At 44.8% G+C, this 18893-nt stretch overlaps 1 protein-coding gene across 1 annotated transcript in view; it reads right to left on the reverse strand.

The window, feature by feature from the left end:
* slc20a1a (solute carrier family 20 member 1a) overlaps window positions 1-11962 on the reverse strand; it is a 29273-nt gene extending 17311 nt beyond the window's left edge. Inside the window, exon 1 of the mRNA XM_034212413.1 lies at window positions 11919-11962. The gene's annotated coding sequence lies outside the window, so the exon portion shown is untranslated. The remainder of the gene's footprint in view (window positions 1-11918) is intronic.
* Window positions 11963-18893: the final 6931 nt, after the last annotated feature.

Genomic DNA, 18893 nt, shown 5'->3' on the forward strand with positions numbered 1-18893 from the left:
ATCATAAAAAATCACTTAATTGATTGGATAATAAACAGATCAGTTTGATCAACAGTCCCAAATAAACAATTGTAATAACACATTTAAATGAACAAAAGTTAAATAAGAATCACATTTTAAAATCCATTGTCCAAAACGTCCTGCACCAAAGTATGGAGTTTAATCAGCTAGCTAGAATAACAGTGTTGGAGCTATATATCGCTTTATATTATTTAATAGTTAAACATTTATTTTCGTACTGTTATTGTTTATAGTAAATGTATTCTTAGTTATTGTTGTTAAATTGTATATATATTGGAGACAGCTGGTGGTGGGAGTAGAGCACTAGTGTTCTCATTCATAACACTCCGTTCGATGTCTCACTATGGGATGCGCCTCATCGCGGAGCAAACAGAAGCATCAATCTCATTACACCAATCCTGATTGGCTTGAGATCTTGACGTCAGCGTCAGGGAAATCACCCCCTATAAGTAGCTTGCGCCACAACGCATGCGCCTTTCAAACACCTCTTCTCGCTTCAGAGCACATCTCTATAGTAGCCGGACAAGCTTAACGGTCCACAGACTGAACCCAAATATAACCATTTCGGTCGACGGGCGCTCGCCGGCTACTCCTTCTGCTTCGCAAGAAGACGGTAATACTAACGCCAGTTAGTATTAAAATCGACCTCGCCGTTCTTTCCCCGGAAAGTAAGGTAAGGTTTTGATTTTTCTCAAGCTAGCTACGCACCTGTTGCTAGCTAGCTTCCCCTTACTACCGACACCACGGTAGCGAGGACGCTTTTCTTTTTCTCTCTCACGGAGGAGAAAAGGATTAGAAGTATATTGACACACCAGTCAATATTCTTTGAGAACAAAGGACCCACACCGTCCCTTTTTCTCCGGATTAAGGACGGGTTGGTAACACTTTTTCTCTCAACGACGTACCTGTTACGAGCGGGTCCTCTCCACGCCACGAGGCGAACAGGATGGACGCCTCTCCCCCTCACACCAGAGGAGTCAGGGACTCGGAGGCTCGGTCATGCGGCTGCGGGTTGAAGATAGCAGGCACAGACTCACACCAGGTCTGTTCGTCCTGCCTCGGGCTGGAACACGCCCAGGAGGCTATCGACAACCCCGGCTCGTGCGGGCATTGTGCCCTTTTCAGCCGAAAGAGCCTCCACCGACGGCTAGCACACCAAGCTAGCTTGTTGGAACAGGACTCCCTCATGTCCACTGATTCGCCGTTTGGCAATCAAGACACGGGGGCGTCCGCCGCAGAGACTGAGCCCCTCACTGTGTCGGTCTGGGGCTCACTAACAGCGGCAGCTGCGGAACCGGGATCCCACGCCGTTCAGGCCGGGACCCGGTGGCGGCAAGAGACGCGGGAACGGAGCCCCACGCCTCACCAGGCGGGAGCTCCCGGCGAGACCTCACCATGGTCTCGCCCGCAGAGGCTCGGCCTGCTCCGCATACCGCCGATGGAACTGCTGGTGGCAGCCCACCTCCCACCGAGGATGGGTCACCAAGCAGGAACCCCACGCTGCCAGCGAAGGTGGACCGTTTCCAGTCGACCATGACTGAACGGTCCTACAGAGCCGCAGCGTAGTCCGCCAGGGCTCTGAACGTTGTTCAGGATGTGCTTGACATGCCCATCGTTCCCGAGGGGATTTTCGGCTCCGCTCTTGCCTCCATGCAGAGGAGATGCGAGTCGAAAAAGAAGGAGGACGAGGCCCTCCACCTCTGCCTCCCTCGAAGGGCCCAGCCACTGCCTTCGCAGCGGCAGCCCTTCGTCCAAGCTGCTCCGAACCCTGCTCGGTTCAAAATACCGAAAACGCAGAGGTCGCAGTCCGCCCCGAGTCCCCAGCCCAGGCAGGGGACGAGGGCGAGCTGGCCTAGAAAATCTCCGGTTCCGGCTGCAGCCCAGGCGCAGCCAACCCAGAATTTCGGCCAGCAGTCGAGGAAGAAGAAGCGAGCGGCGTGACAGCCCCTCCTTCTCCCCTCTGTGACAGAGCTGGAAGTCTACGGTTCCCCAGCTCTAAATGTGTTCCCGCCGCCTCGAGAGATGCCTCAACACCATCCTCAAGTCCGCGTAAACACATGTCACACACTTATTGATTTTTCTGTCATAAAACATTTTCCGCTGACGCATCCAGGCTTCGAGCCAAGGGCGCAGCTCGAAAATGAAAAGAAAAACAATAAAAACAATAAACAGTCCGTCAACTGTTCCCCTTCTGAGAGCAGCTACGGCCTCTCTCAAAGGGCGGACAATTGACGGGTCTGTAAAGGCACCACCGTCACGCGCATGCGCAGTGCCGGCTGGGGTCGTGAAGAAAAGCCCGCCCCGAGTCCCCAGCCCAGGCTGGAGACGAGGGCGAGCTGGCCTAGAAAATCTCCGGTTCTGGCTGCAGCTCAGGCGCAGCCAACCCAGAATTTCGGCCAGCAGTCGAGGAAGAAGAAGCGAGCGGCGTGACAGCCCCTCCTTCTCCCCTCTGTGACAGAGCTGGAAGTCTACGGTTCCCCAGCTCTAAATGTGTTCCCGCCGCCTCGAGAGATGCCTCAACACCATCCTCAAGTCCGCATAAACACATGTCACACACTTATTGATTTTTCTGTCACAAATCATTTTCCGCTGACGCACCCAGGCTTCGAGCCAAGGGCGCAGCTCGGAAAAATGAAAAGAAAAACAATAAACAGCCCGTCAACTGTTCCCCTTCTGAGAGCAGCTACGGCATCTCTCAAAAGGCGGATTACAGGCGGGTCTGTGGAGGCACCACCGTCACGCGCATGCGCAGTGCCGGCTGGGGTTTTTAAAAGCACCACCGCCACGCGCATGCGCAGTGCCGGCTGGGGTTTTTAAAAGCACCACCGCCACGCGCATGCGCAGTGCCGGCTGGGGTTGTGAAGGCACCACCGTCATGCGCATGCGCAGTGTCGGTGGGGATTGTCGAAAGGGGGCACCACTGTGTTCAGACACTAGAGGGCCCCATAACACAACAAATAGAGACTCAGAGGGGAAGAGATGTGACATCTCCACTGGCTCTAAGGAGCATGCAGTGGAAGATGCTCACATCATCTGCCTGGGTTTTCAAGACAGTAACACGGGGCTACAGACTCCAATTTGCTGTCACCCCCCCTCGCTTCTCGGGCATACTGCATTCGCAGGCCCGAGGAGAGTCAGCCCATATTCTGGAGAAAGAGATTCTCTCTCTCCTAGAAAAGAGGGCTATATCTATTGTACCCGCCGAGCAGAGTCAGGGCGGCTTCTATTCCAAGTACTTCCTCGTTCCCAAACGGGGAGGGAACGGAATTCGGCCAATACTTGATTTGAGGGCTCTGAACAAATATCTAAGAAGATATAAGTTCAGAATGCTCACTCACACATCTCTGCTGCGGCTCGTGCGACAAGACGACTGGTTCACATCAGTCGACCTGAAAGATGCGTATTTTCACATCCCAGTATATTACCCACACAGAAAATATCTGAGATTCGCATTTCAGGGGATCTGTTATGAATACAGAGTACTCCCTTTCGGTCTGTCTCTCAGTCCAAGGGTGTTTGTACGATGTACGGAAGCCGCGATAGCCCCGTTAAGACAACAGGGTATTCGCCTGGCGACCTACCTGGACGACTGGCTGCTTCTCGCACAGTCGGAGCAGGAGGCTGTTACGCAGACGAATGTCCTCGTAAAGCACCTGCTCAACCTGGGTTTCATAATAAACACAGAGAAGAGCATGTTGTGCCCCGCGCAGACTATACTCTTCCTGGGTTTACGCCTGAACTCGGTGCCCTTTTCAGCTCGCTTGTCAGCGGAAAGAGTGAAAGCTTTCAGAGCTTGTCTCGCTCTTTTCCAGCTGCGCAAACATGTTCTCTTCAGATCATGCCTGCGATTGCTGGGGCTCATGGCGTCAGCCATCCTGGTCGTACGACTGGGACGCTTACACATGAGGGAGTTTCAGCGCTGGGTGGCCGCCCTAAAACTAAACCCTGTGATGAGTGATGGTTACTGTGAAATGCGTAATGGCACTGCGCCACTGGTTGCACCCGACTTTTCTAGTACGAGGTGTGCCTATGGGTGCTGTCCTTTCACGGAAAGTGGTCACCACGGACGCATGTCTGACAGGTTGGGGAGGTATTTATGAAGGTCGCCCGGTGAGGGGTCTCTGGAGCAGAGACCTCCAGCGGGCACACATAAATTACCTGGAGCTTTTAGCGGTGTTTCTCAGCCTAAAACGCTTTCTGCCTTTCCTCAGGGGACATCACGTCCTCGTGAGGACAGACAATACGACCACGATATCGTATATTAACCGCCAAGGGGGTTTGCGTTCTCTCCAGTTACACACACTGGCGCGCAAACTTATCCTATGGAGCGGTAGGCGTCTCCTCTCTCTGAGAGCGACGCACGTACCGGGAGTGAGGAACCTCGGGGCAGATCTACTGTCCAGAGGTATACCACTTTATGCAGACTGGACTCTACATCTAAGGATTGTGAGCCAGCTGTGGGTGCGTTACGGCAGAGCCGCGGTGGATCTGTTCGCATCGAAAGACAACGCTCAGTGTCAGCTGTTCTTTTTGATGCGCGATCTAAATGCACCGTTAGGCGTGGATGCACTCGCGCACAATTGGCCCCCGGGCCTTCTGTACGCGTTCCCACCCCTGGCTCTGATACCCCCAACTCTGGCCAGAGTGAGAGAGCAACGCCACACATTTATCCTGATAGCTCCGCACTGGCCAGCTATGTACTGGCTAGCGGAGATATATCAGCTGCTGTGCGGGCAGCCATGGCAGCTCCCACTACGCAGGGACATACTGTCCCAAGCGGGGGGGGCGATCTTTCACCCACACCCAGAGCGCTTGGCTCTATGGGCCTGGCCCGTGAGTGGTACAATCTAAATACAGTGTGACATGACGCTGACCCTGGCAGCTGCCAAGCGAGCCAGTGGCACTCATGCACTATCTGTACAGTTTTCATGCACTCAGTTTGCCCCGGGCAAACAGAGTGTGGTTGAAACCTGACCCTGCCTTTATCTTAAGGCGGTCGGTTCGGGTACCACATTTGACATTAAGGCATCCTCCCCGCCACTGTATTCCTCCGGGGAACAGCGGCCGGATTTGCCGTATCCAGCCCGTGCTTCACGCACGTACAGGGACAGATCAAGGGTGCTTTGTCATAATGACCAACCCCTTGTGTCCTGGGCTAACCCTTATAAGGGCAAGCCTGTTACTAAGCAACGGCTCTCCCACTGGTCTGTGGAAGCAATTGCTTTGGGGCTCATACGAGTCAGAGTTCGCAGGCACCCTCGGGTCCGCGAGCTCTTTCGACTCAGAGTCTGGCTGCATTCTGGACTCTGTCCAGGATGTCTCCCATCAAAGACATTGGTGCAGCGGCGAGCTGGTCCTCGCCGCTCACTTTTGTCTGCCTCCTAACAGGCTGGACGTTCTGCTCCCAGTGTGACTCAAGCAGTGCTGGGCACCTGGTTGAGTCAGAGCTCTACCTGTTAAGTTCTGGTTGGTTTGGTGATTTTCGAGATAAGCTCGTCTGGCAATATGGGAGCTACAATTTCCCATAGTGAGACATCGAACGGAGTGTTATGAATGAGAACTATAGGTTACTTACGTAATCCCAGTTCTCAGAGTAACATGAAGTGAGATGTCTCACCAGACGGCCCTCCTTGCTATGGTGAAGCGAGAAGAGGTGCTTATTTTGAATGGCGCATGCATTGTGCCGCAAGCTACTTATAGGGGGTGATTTCCCTGCCGCTGACGTCAAGATCTCCAGCCAATCAGGATTGGCGTAATGAGATTGATGCTTCTGTTTGCTCCGCGATGAGGCGCATCCCATAGTGAGACATCTCACTTCATGTTACTCTGAGAACTGGGGTTACGTAAGTAACCTATAGTTTTTACCAGGGTATTTCAAGCCAAAAGAAAGGAAAGCCGGAAAGGCTCAAGTAACGAAACATAGAAAACCTGTTCATTGTTCTATGTTAATGATATTGGATCATATAATAAATGCACAAACGGAGATTCTTGTCTGGACCTGGATCATTGCCCTGCGTAAGATTTGATAACTGGTGCCTCAGCGGCTGTGTTATTTTAAGTTAATTATGTTTTTTTATATATGATTTTGGCCACTACAAACAGGTTATACCTTTTTCTGCTAGGTATTTATCAGATGAAATAAGGTTAGTGCCCTCAGCTGTGTAGCTGTGTAAGAAGTTTGGCCACAAGAAGAAAGTCTTGTGGGAGGAATAGGGTTCATTCACCTCATCAAAGTGCAGTTTCCATAGCAGAGGCCTGGTGGGACTCCCTGGGGCTGAGTGTTGATCACTGACTCTCGTGTCACCAACAGATGGCGCTTCTCTCTCAATCTGTATCGACTGATATCAAAAGAACCATGCTGTGTCAGCGGCCGGAAAGCCAAACAGTAAGTGTTCCAATGCTGCATTATTGAACACAACAGGATGCAATATCACATCAACTCTCATAAGCCCCCCTTGGAGTCAACAGCATGCTCATGTCAAACAGATAGCGACGCCCCAGACACACTCTTCTCATCTACTGTACACCCCCATCATATCCCGACACAGAGTGGAGTCAAGTCAGACAGATACAGGCTGAACAGTACAGGAAGCAGTGGCGGAGCCAGGACATTTTCAGTGGGGTGGCCAGGATGGAACCAGTGATCATTTTGGGGTGGCATTGAAATATATGAACATAAAAATGCATCTCACTATAAAATAAGGGGTTATTTAAGGCACCAACCAGAGGTCGGATATTTTACGGATTTTTTTTAACAATGACGGAAAAATCTGAAAGCGGTCCGTCATTTTGACGGATTAGAACAAACTCGGAACAGCGCCAAAGTTTTCCCGCAGCGAGGCTCCGGTGTTAAGCATGCCTGCCAAAAAGGAAATGATACCGTTTCCAAACCCAACTTTGCCGTACAAATCATTGAAATGTCTGCGAGTTTTGGCTTTACGCTGTGCGCACTCCTGCGAGGTGCAGTGGGCATGCATAACACGGCGCTAACGGTTCACGAGCGTGTGCCCCGCCCCCTGTTGACAGTTCACGACTGTGGTCTTCCCCCCCCCCTCCCCCCGGTTGACAGTTCTCTCTCTCTCTCTCTCTCCCTCCCCCCCCCCAGAGTGTAAAGACCGACGGGTAATACTGCATTTTGACGGAAATGTTACGATCCTGTCCGTCAAAATGACAGGCAGTGAAAAAGTCTAGCGCAACCTCTGCCTCCAACACACCTCTACATTATTTGGGATTAAGTGGTGGAATAGATCAAATAATATTCAGTATATCTAACTATTTTTTTCTTATTCCCACAGGCAAAGTATCAACGCTTACATTATACAAATGTAATGCAATATACAGACTGTTTAGCTTATGATTATCAGCAGCCCTATGAGCTCATTCTCTCAGTGTATCATCAGGAATACAGAGACACACACAAACATCATTTAAATAAGAGTTTTTTAATTCAATTATTGGTTAAGAATAAACATCTTAAAGTAAATAACAATAAACAAAAACATTTACTGACTTTTTTGGATAGCTTAAAGTAATGTTGTAAAATAACAACCCCCCGGTTGTTATTTTACAACATTACTTTAAGCTATCCAAAAAAGTCAGTAAATGTTTTTGTTTTTTTAAAAGACTACATTTACATAGTCAAAATGTATTTTTGTTCAGCCTCACAATGCTATTGGGTAGTAAATGTGTTTATAGGTCCTGCCCTCTGGCCATACATATAAGACTAACATTCCTGAGAATATATCTCAATAGTCATCTTTTATGGTGTAAATGCCTTTTTAATAATAACATTTTTGAATGGAACATTCTCAACACGAATGCATCAATCCAAATAAATACAACTTAAATATGTGGGAAAATACTGTGTTTGAAATGTATAATTGAAATGAGATGTTATCTTTTTGTTTTGATATATATATATATATGATATTGTATTCTCCCTTCAGATATGTTAAGTGGCATGTAATTCAACACCATGCTTCTCACCTCCTTCAAAGTGAAATTAAAAACCTCTGCATTTTCTTTATAGATATTAACAGTACTTAATGTCAGCTTAGTAAAAAAAAACATACAAATTATTATTTACAATGGACTATGCTTAGCTAACAGACTAATTTCCACCACTCATCATGGACCACACCCACCTTTTCTCTTGAAATACTGGGTGACATACTGTCGCCCTTTAGTCCCTCTCTCTTTTCTTTCTCTCCTTTCTTTTCTTTTTGAAAGCCTGACTTTGTGAGTCGTTGAGACATGGTGTTGTACCCTTAAAAATGGAAATAGTGAGTGAGAGAAGTGAAGAAATACAATCACGCAGCTCCCGCCTTCACTCGTCTGAATCAAGCCATCTTTATAATGAAGCTTGTACATTTACAATGAATACACTCCAATTTCAGGACCAATAATTATGACTAAATTCTCCTTTATCTTTAGCTCTTTAACAGTGGTAAAACAACATCTGTATGGACATATGTGAATGTAACAGTGCCTACTGCCTAGCTTAGCTGCTAACAACATGACAAACGGTCAGATTCAGCGGCACCACAAGAGCCTCATCCCTATTCTTTCACACACAGTGGGCCCTTCTCACTTCGGTTAAATGGAATCCTTGCTTCCCTCACTTGCGTCGTTTCCCTGTGACTAGTCCCTCCCACCAGGGAAGCATGGAGAGACGCAAGGAAACCACGAGAAGCAGGGAAAGGAGTTTTAAGAGGTTGAAGCGACGTCCGTTTGTGATGACGCTGCACAGCTGATCGTCTGACAGCAGCCGGCTCTGTCCCCATTATTTCCACACACACCCCCGCCTCTGTTAGTACACATTTACTGACACAAACATTTGTATTATCTGTTGTAGACCCAAATAAATAAAATAAAATAAGAACTCATTCTCAAAAAAGATAAACGCCATTCTTAAAATGTATAAACGAACAATAGTTTGATTAATATTGATTAGAGTGCACAATAGAAATAAAATAATTGAGAGAAGAAAAAGAGATATGTTATCTATCAAAACCCAGTTAGATTAACATTCATGGGATTGCACATACTTTGTTTGTTTGTTTGGATATGTAGCACATTAACATTTTAAATAGCACTTAATGACTGACTGAATGGAAATGACAATAAATGAAAATGTAAAACGAAAAAAGCGATCATGAAAATGTTTCCAAAAAATAAATAAAATGATTTTTGACCACTTTGTTGTTCAGATATATCACATATTTGTAACTAAATGATACATTAATTGAAACAAAACATGGTATAGACTGAGGAGTGACTCCCGTGAGGTTCATGTATTTTCTTCACTCCGCTGGGAAACTGCTCTCATGTCAAGAAGCATCAGATCAGTGCATGCGCTGCATCGTCCAATCAGTGAGCGATACACAGTAAGGGGGCGGGGCGAGTGTCTGAGGATTTAATCGGAGGATGGTCTCGTGGTTCTTCGATTATAGCTCCTCCATTATCGCTCCTCGGTCCTCCGGCAAAAATAAGGCCATTGGGACGCTACTCAAGATGTCTCAACTTCCGGTGAGACCGAGACCGAGGAGCGAGGAAATGAAAAATAAGAGAAGTGAAACGCAGCCAGTGACGTCACGAGCTACCCACAATGCAACGCGCGCCATATATATATATATATATATATATATAAATACGCCATTTTCCTGGAGGTGCAAATACCCTGGAGGTGCAAATATAAACAGCTAGCTAACGTAGCCAGGCAGAGCGCACTAGGATTTTTTCTGAATTAACGACCGAAGAAATCGCTGCATGTCTTCGGATTACATCTCTGGACTTGAGGGGTGTGCTCTAGGTCGTTACCAGCGTAAACTAGAGCTGTGTGGGTTGTCGGATTGCCCTTACAGACTGCCTGCAGATGTATGGAAAAACGACCCTCGAAAGTGGCCTTCGTCGATTTTGGCTGCATCTACGTCTAATTTCTGGAAACACCAGGTGAATACCCCACTTGTCACAATAATATTATCATGCCATTCCATATATGTGGTATTTTAGAGTTGACTAGATATTGATTAAGGCAATAGACCAGGGGTGGGGAACCTGCGGCCCCCGGGCCGTATACGGCCCGCGAGACAATTTGGTACGGCCCTCGAGGTCATTTATAAACACACGCAAAAAAGAAAAAATTAAAGAAATCTAGACCGCAAACAAATTAAACAAGCGAGTGCCTGTTTTTCCTGGCCAAGGTCGGGATCCTTGAACACAACACAAGCCTAACGTGTCATCACGTGGTATATGTATGGGCATAGATATGTCTCATAATTATTTGTGTGAACATAAAAATAATTTGTGTGTAAATATGTGATTTGTAAATGTAAAACAACATCCACAAATGCATTTAAAAGATTTGCAAACTCACAAATACATTTGCAAGTGTAAAACGGATCTGCAAATACGCTAAATATGTTCACAAATTAAAAAAAGATCTGTGAATATCTCTTTAACATTTACACCTTTCGATCAGGCATTTGTGAATCCAATTTGTATTTGTGGACCAAAAATGCGCTTGCGGATCTCAAATCTCTGTTCACGGATCTCAAATCTCTGTTCGCGGATCGTCTTTTTACACACACGGAATTTTGAGACATATTTTCCGCCGGTCTCGGCTAAAATCTACTCGTGTCACTCGGTTATTTTCGGAAACCACGTGATGGCCTGCTGATGGCGACATTTCCGCATGATTTCAAAGTAAGAGCATGATGGTTTGTTTTCTGTTTTTGTATTATAATGAACAGCGGAACGTTAGATGCATTCTTCATCACCATCACCATCATCATCATGTTATAGTGATACAGTTAGTTTGTGTTATTGATTCAATATAGCATATATCGAGCACTTTCGTTGATGTTGAAGTGCAGGCTATACGCCCCCGGGACCCGAAAGTGGCGTATAGCCTGCACTTCAACATCAACGAAAGTGCTTGATATATGCTATATTGAATCAATAACACAACGTTCCGCTGTTCATTATAATACAAAAACAGAAAACAAACCATCATGCTCTTACTTTGAAATCATGCGGAAATGTCGCCATCAGCAGGCCATCACTTGGTTTCCGAAAATAACCGAGTGACACGAGTAGATTTTAGCCGAGACCGGCGGAAAATATGTCTCAAAATTCCGTGTGTGTAAAAAGACGATCCGCGAACAGAGATTTGAGATCCGTGAACAGAGATTTGAGATCCGCAAGCGCATTTTTGGTCCACAAATACAAATTGGATTCACAAATGCCTGATCGAAAGGTGTAAATGTTAAAGAGATATTCACAGATCTTTTTTTAATTTGTGAACATATTTAGCGTATTTGCAGATCTGTTTTACACTTGCAAATGTATTTTTGAGTTTGCAAATCTTTTAAATGCATTTGTGGATGTTGTTTTACATTTACAAATCACATATTTACACACAAATTATTTTTATGTTCACACAAATAATTATGAGACATATCTATGCCCATATATATGTCTCGTCTGACAGGGGTGCAGTTCTGAAGGAGAGCACCAGAACGCCGATCCGCTCCTGCACTTCCAAAAATTGCAGTACCGATAAGGAGCCGTACACATGCCGCAGTTTTTGCGTGGCTGTGTCTTTAGTTGAAAGCCCAGTGGCGATCTGTCATACTGATCATACAGTCAATAACTTTGTTGTTATTAGCATCTGGTTCGCTAGCTATGCTAACAAATATAAGAAGCTTTTTCTACAACCAGTGAGGTAAAGGCACATCTTTATATGATCATTATAGTTATACAAAAATAAGAGAATAAAGTAAACCGGTATAAAATACTATATGACGGTAACAAAAAGTTGTTATTAATAAACAAGAATACAGTTTGAAAGGAGAGTGATTTGTAAAATATCCATAAAGAAAAAGAAATCTGCTTACAGTTCTGTTTCATCTGGGTGTTGAGAGAGATGTATCCATAGATCTCTTAATGTTGCTCTCAAAGTGCAAAAATCTTTGGAAACTAAATACATTTGCACACATCTTGTGTCCATATCTTTCTGTTTTGCGGGAGGAGACGAAAGGGAGACGAAAGGGAGGATACCAAGCCCCCAGGAAGTGCGCCGGACTCAGATGAAAATATTCGTGGTGGCCAAACGGCGGTACTACACTTCCGTTTGGTTGCCAGGCCAGGAAACACTTTTTCCCATTGACTTACATGGGGAAAGAGTGGTCTGTAAATCGTTGGATATTTTTTTTTTAAACTAAATAAACTACCCAGTATGAACACTTGTATAGCCCTTATTAAAAACATTCGTTCCTCAAGTTGTAAAAATGTGCTAGTAACGTTATTCTGAGAGTTATTTCCCTCTGCATTATGAACGCGCATCTAACCCACGGGACCGCGCCGCCCAGCACGTTAAAGTTACGTGTTCAACATGGTCCCGAATCGGAGCACACTGTGCTCACAGGTAGCCTACCTCATTCACACCAATGGTGTTTTCAGGGCCGGTTTGGAGCTGGAGCTTGAAAAGCACCGGGTTTTCCTCTTCACACCGCAGCGGAGCAGCCTCTTAGCTCCGGAATCCGGTTCGTTTCAAGCACCAAAAAATTGTCCGGCCAGAGCAAAAGCACCACATACGTCACGCTTACGTCGAGGCGGGGGCGGGGGCAGAGACAGATCAACTCCTGAACAACAACAAAAAGCCCGCGTTTTATCCAGTTTGTACTTTGTACACAACGATGGAGAAACTTAACAAGAGTTTCAGAGTTTCAGTGTTTCTGCCATAGACATATAAAGGTTTCTGCTCATGGTGAAGCAACGTGTCTGCGTGTTAAGGTGGAACCTGAGCATTCACGTTGATCACCTCTCATTATAACTCATTATACATCTATAAAACTATAAATATTAAACTTTACTTCACGTGTTCATTTGAGAACAGCTGTTAAATACCTGGGTGAAGGTTACAGTTCATTTAAATGAAAGATACAACGTTACTCCACACTCATGGTTCAGTCCACCTTAAGAAATAAGACCGACCTCGGAAGCAGTTGTGTTTTAAAAAAACCTTTATTGACACGAGTACACTTTTTTATAAGAATATAACTAAACCACAGAAATGACTCCGGAAAAGCTGCAGATAGAGCCATAAGAAATGAATGCAACTGATTTCATCTGCGCGGTTTGGCTTTATGAAGCAGGCACGCCAACGGTTACGTCATGACGCAAACGATGACGCAACGACGCATTACCAGTCGGACTCTGGGCGGTGTGAAAAGAGCCAGAGCTAAACCGAAGAACTGGTTCTGAACCTGAAAAGCTCTAGCACGGAGCTTGAACCAGAGTTGCGTTGGTGTGAATGAGGTAACAAAGTCGCATGTTGCCCCGTTCACACCAACGCGTTTTCAGCTCCGGCTCGGAGCTGGAGCCTGAAAAGTGCCGGTTTTTCCTGTTCACACCGCAGCGGCGCCGCCTCTTAGCTCCGGAATCCGGTTCACTTCCAGCTCCAAAAAATTGTCGGTCTAGAGGCAAGAGCTTCGGAGCTAAGAGGTGGCGTCGCTTACGTCTCTCTTACGTCGAGGCGTGCAGGAAACTAAACCCACCTCCCCTGAACATGGGTCGACTGTCATGCCTGCCTACAAGCAGTAGCAAGGGCGCCGTAAGCGGGGGGGCCAGGGGGCCATTGCCCCCCCCACCTTTCAGCCCTGCCCCACATTTTCGCAGCAGCGGATGCCGTGTACAAATCCCATTTCAATAATTCCCCTCTACTCTAAAGTCACATCTAAAACGCGATCTGATCTATATATTTTGTTATTTGTTATTCTTATATTCAATCTCATTAGCTACAGGCATTTTTTAAGCTTGTAAAGGGAAGATGACAGCTCCTCTATCACTCTCCACTCTGCTCTTCCACAGCGCCGCTCCCCCTCCCTCCCGCTGAAATTATGAATGTAAGGCATATAGTAATCATAGATAACACAGCAGGGTCTGTTACAGTTTTTTTTATATCTGATTTCAAATAAACAAAGTCTTGGCTTTCAGAATATTAAACTTGTTTCGGCAAATTCAGATGATAAATACAACTTTGAAGCTTGTAACGGCATAATTACAAGCAGAGAACGGAGTAACTTTACGTCAATGTAGGCATAACAACAGCCGGTGTTTCTCGTGAGTGTTTTCTCCGGGAAACAAACACAATACACACAAACGCAAAAATATACAAACACACACACGGCGCGGAACACTGTACAAATCCCATTTCAATAATTCCCCTCTACTCTAAAGTCGCATCTAAAAAGAACGCCATCTGATAGCTGTGTGGGCTATATTTTGTTATTTTGTATTGTTATATTCAATCTCATTAGCTACAGGCATTTTTTAAGCTTGTAAAGGGAAGATGACAGCTCACTCGCCACTTTGCTCTTCCACAGAGCCGCTCCCCCTCCCTCCCACTGAAATTATGAATGTAAGGCATATAGTAATCATAGATAACACGGCAGGGTCCGTTAAAGTTTGTTTTCATCTGATTTAAAATAAACAAAGTCTTGGCTTTCAGAATATTAAACTTGTTTCGGCAAATTCAGATGATAAACACAACTTCTCTTCCTCCACAAAGATTTGACCGACGGCCTGGACCTAAAAAAAGTGCTCTGGAGTTTCTGCTTTGCCAGTGAGCGAAGGGAGGTTTACTTTGGCAAAATCTAGGAAGATGAAGTAGATTTAGCCACGTGGGGATTTTTGTTTTGCTTTACCCTATGTATTGTGGGACATTTGTTTGAAGGTTGCTCCACCCTCATCTGTTATTGGACATTTTAGTCATGTGATTTTAATTACACGACATCACAGCTTGTGTTACTGTTAACAAGCTTGTTATACGTTCTTTTCACAAGAATTGTTGTTTGGTTCGGTTACATAAATAATTGATGTCCATTTCTTGAATTTCTTGAAATAAATTTCATGAATTGCATCACCTGTAGGCAGGCAACCTGACCGGTCTCAACGCTGTGTGTGTCGTCAGGAAACACGCTGTTTACAAGTAGTTCCAGGCTTCCAGCAAACATCCACTGATAAATTGCGATGTTAACAACCTCTTGATAACCTCATATGTTTTTAACTTAGGATCATACCTGTGTTTAGTCTAGAAAAAGGTAAATGTGTGCATTTTATTATAAAGTTGTGTATATTTACAGACTGTTGCAAAAACTAAGAAGCGTATAAACATCAGGTTTAAAACTAAAAGAGCTTTACAAAAAAGTAGGCTAACACAATTAAAGATGTTTGGAGTTTTATTTGAGTTATTAATTTACATTTGTTGTCAAAGAGATGCTGATTTGAAACCGTTGTTACATACAGTTACGGCATTTCCTGTTTCTGCCGGAGAGAAGGGAGGCCGTCCCAAAGCTTGCTGCTGTATTTACTCCCTCCATCTGACAGGAGGAGCCTCATGTGTCACTCCACGGAGTTCACTCCGTCACGGAGGGGGAGTGTGTAGGTGTAGGGCGTGGTTTGGGATTGGGCCATACACACGCCCTTTTTTGCCCCCCCCCACTTCTAAAATGAATCCGGCGCGCCTGAGCAGTAGTGCTTATAAACACACTTTATAAAGTCAGGCAACACTAAACAGGCTTCGTGTGATTCTGTTTATTTGTACCTTATTTGACCATCCGTTCACTGTTATTGATCATTGTGGAGAGAGGCAGACGTTTTTTTTTTTATTATAGCAGCTATCGGATGGAATCAATACATGGGCTGCACAGGTTGTCGTGTCCGACTATCACAAGTAGAATCATAATACAAATACGCCGGTAAAATGTGCCTGTAGAAAACGGTTTATGCCACAATAGGATAGCAATAGCTAGTCAGTTTAGCTTCGGTTGCTATGCTAACATCACCCATTTATACCAGAGAAACTTTCATAACAGCGTTGTGATGCCAAACAGCGTCAATTCAGACTGACACACATTCACTTAGGCTAAGGGGAACTGGGGATATGTATCAGCTGCTTGTGTGAGTCGGACAGTGAATACTTTAGAGCGGCCGCTGCAGTGTGAGCTAACGGGAGAATAAACTCCCGTGGAAGAGCAGCCAACACTGCAGCGGTCGGTAAATGCCGCAGAAACACATTAAAAAACAATGAACCACGGTGCTCTGGAGAAAAGCATAAGGTTGGAGAAGTCGTTATTTAATTTAATCTGGCTTCGTGTGATTAAAAGCAACACGATCATTGACCCGACGCAGTTCCCCGTTGTTGTTGTTGTTGTTGTTGTTGTTGTTGTTGTTGTTGTTGTTGTTGTTGTTGTTGTGAACGCCGTTGACGGTGACGTCATGACGCAGCAGCGGCAGCACCAGTCGAGCTCTGGGCGGTGTGAACAGAGCGGGAGCAGAAAAAGGAAACCGGAGCTGAACCAGAAAAGCTCCCGCTCGGAGCTAGAAAGGCAAAAGCGCTGGTGTGAAAGCCGCAAGAGTCACAGCGACAGTCAGGTCGAACCGGATGACTGCGGGGCTAACGGTTCGCTAACGGTTCGTGTCGCAACCAGTCCGCTAACATGGCGCGTCAATCAACGGTAAGTTTTGCCCATTACTTTGAATATTATTATTGTGATTGAGGTTTAAATCCGCTTTGAAGACCACCGTTTTATATCGTGCAGTTTAGCGGCAAAAATAACGTCAGTTAGCCAGCTAACGCTAGCTTTGTTGAGTTTATGCTAGCTAAACAAGTAGTGGTTGTAGTCTACAGCAGTAATTAATATATTATAGCCTACTGCTTTGGCACTAACGGTTGATAACCGTTTATGAAAATAAAACCAATTGAACTGTACTGAAATAATGACAAGTTTTATAATTGTCTTGGGCTCCTGCTGTGTTTTTACAGCCTTTGTAAATTATCCATGCTATTTAGCTAACGTCGAAGTAGTGTATGTGAAATCAACCTCACAATAGAGAGGCGAAGTCCCTCCCCTTCCGGGAGCCTCCATGGGACCCCGGAAGCGGAAAATTATACATTGAAGTCAATGGAAAGAGAAAGGTTATGTTTTGATCCCGTTTGAATTGTGCCACGAATGACACATATGATGTTTGTCAATTTAAAAGAACATTTTACAAGTCAAAAAAATAAAAACGAGTCTGCAGCGGTGCTGACTTGAGACCGGTCTCTACCTGACCGGAGTCACACTGTGTGTGTCCGTCAGGAAACACGCTGTTTACAAGTAGTTTCAGCAAACACAATGAAAGATGTTTGGAGTTTTATTTGAGTTATTAATTTACATTTTTTGTCTAAGAGATGCTGATTTGAAACCGTTGTTACATAGAGTTACGGCATTTCCTGTTTCTGCCGGAGAGAGGGGAGGCCGTCCCAAAGCTTGCTGCTGTGTTTACTCCCTCCATCTGACAGGAGGGAGCCTCGTTGAGCTGCGAGTGTGGCTACAGACGGAGTTCACTCCATCACGGAGGGGTAGGGTCGAGGGAGTGGTTTGGGATTGGGCCTTACTTGTTATCTACCACACTTCCTTCTACATCATACACCATCATTATACATGATGGTGTATATAGGATATATATATTTGTATACATATCTGTAAATTGTATAATTTTATTTAAACGTCTTTTTGATCTCTCTGTCTATAAACACAAACTGAGTAAGATTGACAATAAAGTTGACTTTGAAAAAAAAAAAAAATTCTTTATGAAAATAGTTGACTGTTGTCAAATGAATCCAAATGAAACGTTGGACTGAACTACAACTACGCCTTTAAATCTCTACGGACTGTTTTTCAGTGGGATGGCAAGTTCCTATCTTTAAACATTTATTAGTTTTTTCTCAGAACAGATTTGATTTTCTGAAGTTAATTTAACTTTGCCGACCATGTAAGGTCATTATTAAAAGGTACAATCAATTTGTTTAGGGTTGACTAAAATAATGAAAAACATTTAATTTGGATAATTTACTGACAGAATAAGAAACTCAATGATGCTCTACTCACCTGTTCCCTTTTTATAAAGTGAAACAGTTGAAACGATAGATTTTAGTAAACTTAAAAACAACCTTCTCCAAAAGCTCAAGGAATATAACGAATACTTGTTTTAGAACTTTTTTACATATTTTTATATAAATAGTTTGAATGATCCATAATTGACAGAAGCTTGTGTTTACACTGACCTGTTACTCCTATATTAATGTCTTTGTAACTTCAGTAAACCACTACCTCACTAATTTATTTCATTCATCACGGTTCAGTAAACTAAGTGATACATGAACCAGTTTAATCATTATAATAACGTAGGATTGCAACTCTTTGAAACTGTAGGTGGCTCTTAAAAGAGCCGTTGTGTTTGGGTGTGCTGGTCTCAGGTCAGTCTAAGCCCTCTCTCCGCGGATGCGGCGGGCCAGCTGGATGTCCTTGGGCATGATGGTGACCAGAGATGGGGTCGTTACTAAAAAAAAGTAATATATTACATATTACATATTACTTTAAAAAAAAGTAATATATTACACTACTTCGTTACTCTCTACATAAAGTAACTCGTTACTTTACTCGTTACTTTACTCGTTACTTTACTCGTTACTTTACTCGCAGGGCCGAGCCGCCCCTCCCTACAGGCAGATCACGCAGACTGCGGTGCACCTACAGTGTGCGCGCCATAGTTTTGCCTCTGCGAGACTCCATTTGCACCCCCAATTACTATTGCATTAAGGAAGACATAACACAAGTCTTTCTTTTTATATGCTCTAAAATAGGCTACCAGCCACACAACGAGCTAACAGTCTGTGAAACGTCCAGACACTAATTAATGAAACCAGTTCAAGACGCATTATTCTTATCATTCTTTATGAGCGCATAACGGTAAGGTATCTAATTACTTATTTATTTAGTATTCCATAACTTAGTAACAGAGATGGTCAAACTAAAGTGGTAGAG

This window comes from Gymnodraco acuticeps, unplaced genomic scaffold (genome assembly GCF_902827175.1).
Source record: "Gymnodraco acuticeps unplaced genomic scaffold, fGymAcu1.1, whole genome shotgun sequence".
NCBI lineage: Eukaryota > Metazoa > Chordata > Actinopteri > Perciformes > Bathydraconidae > Gymnodraco > Gymnodraco acuticeps.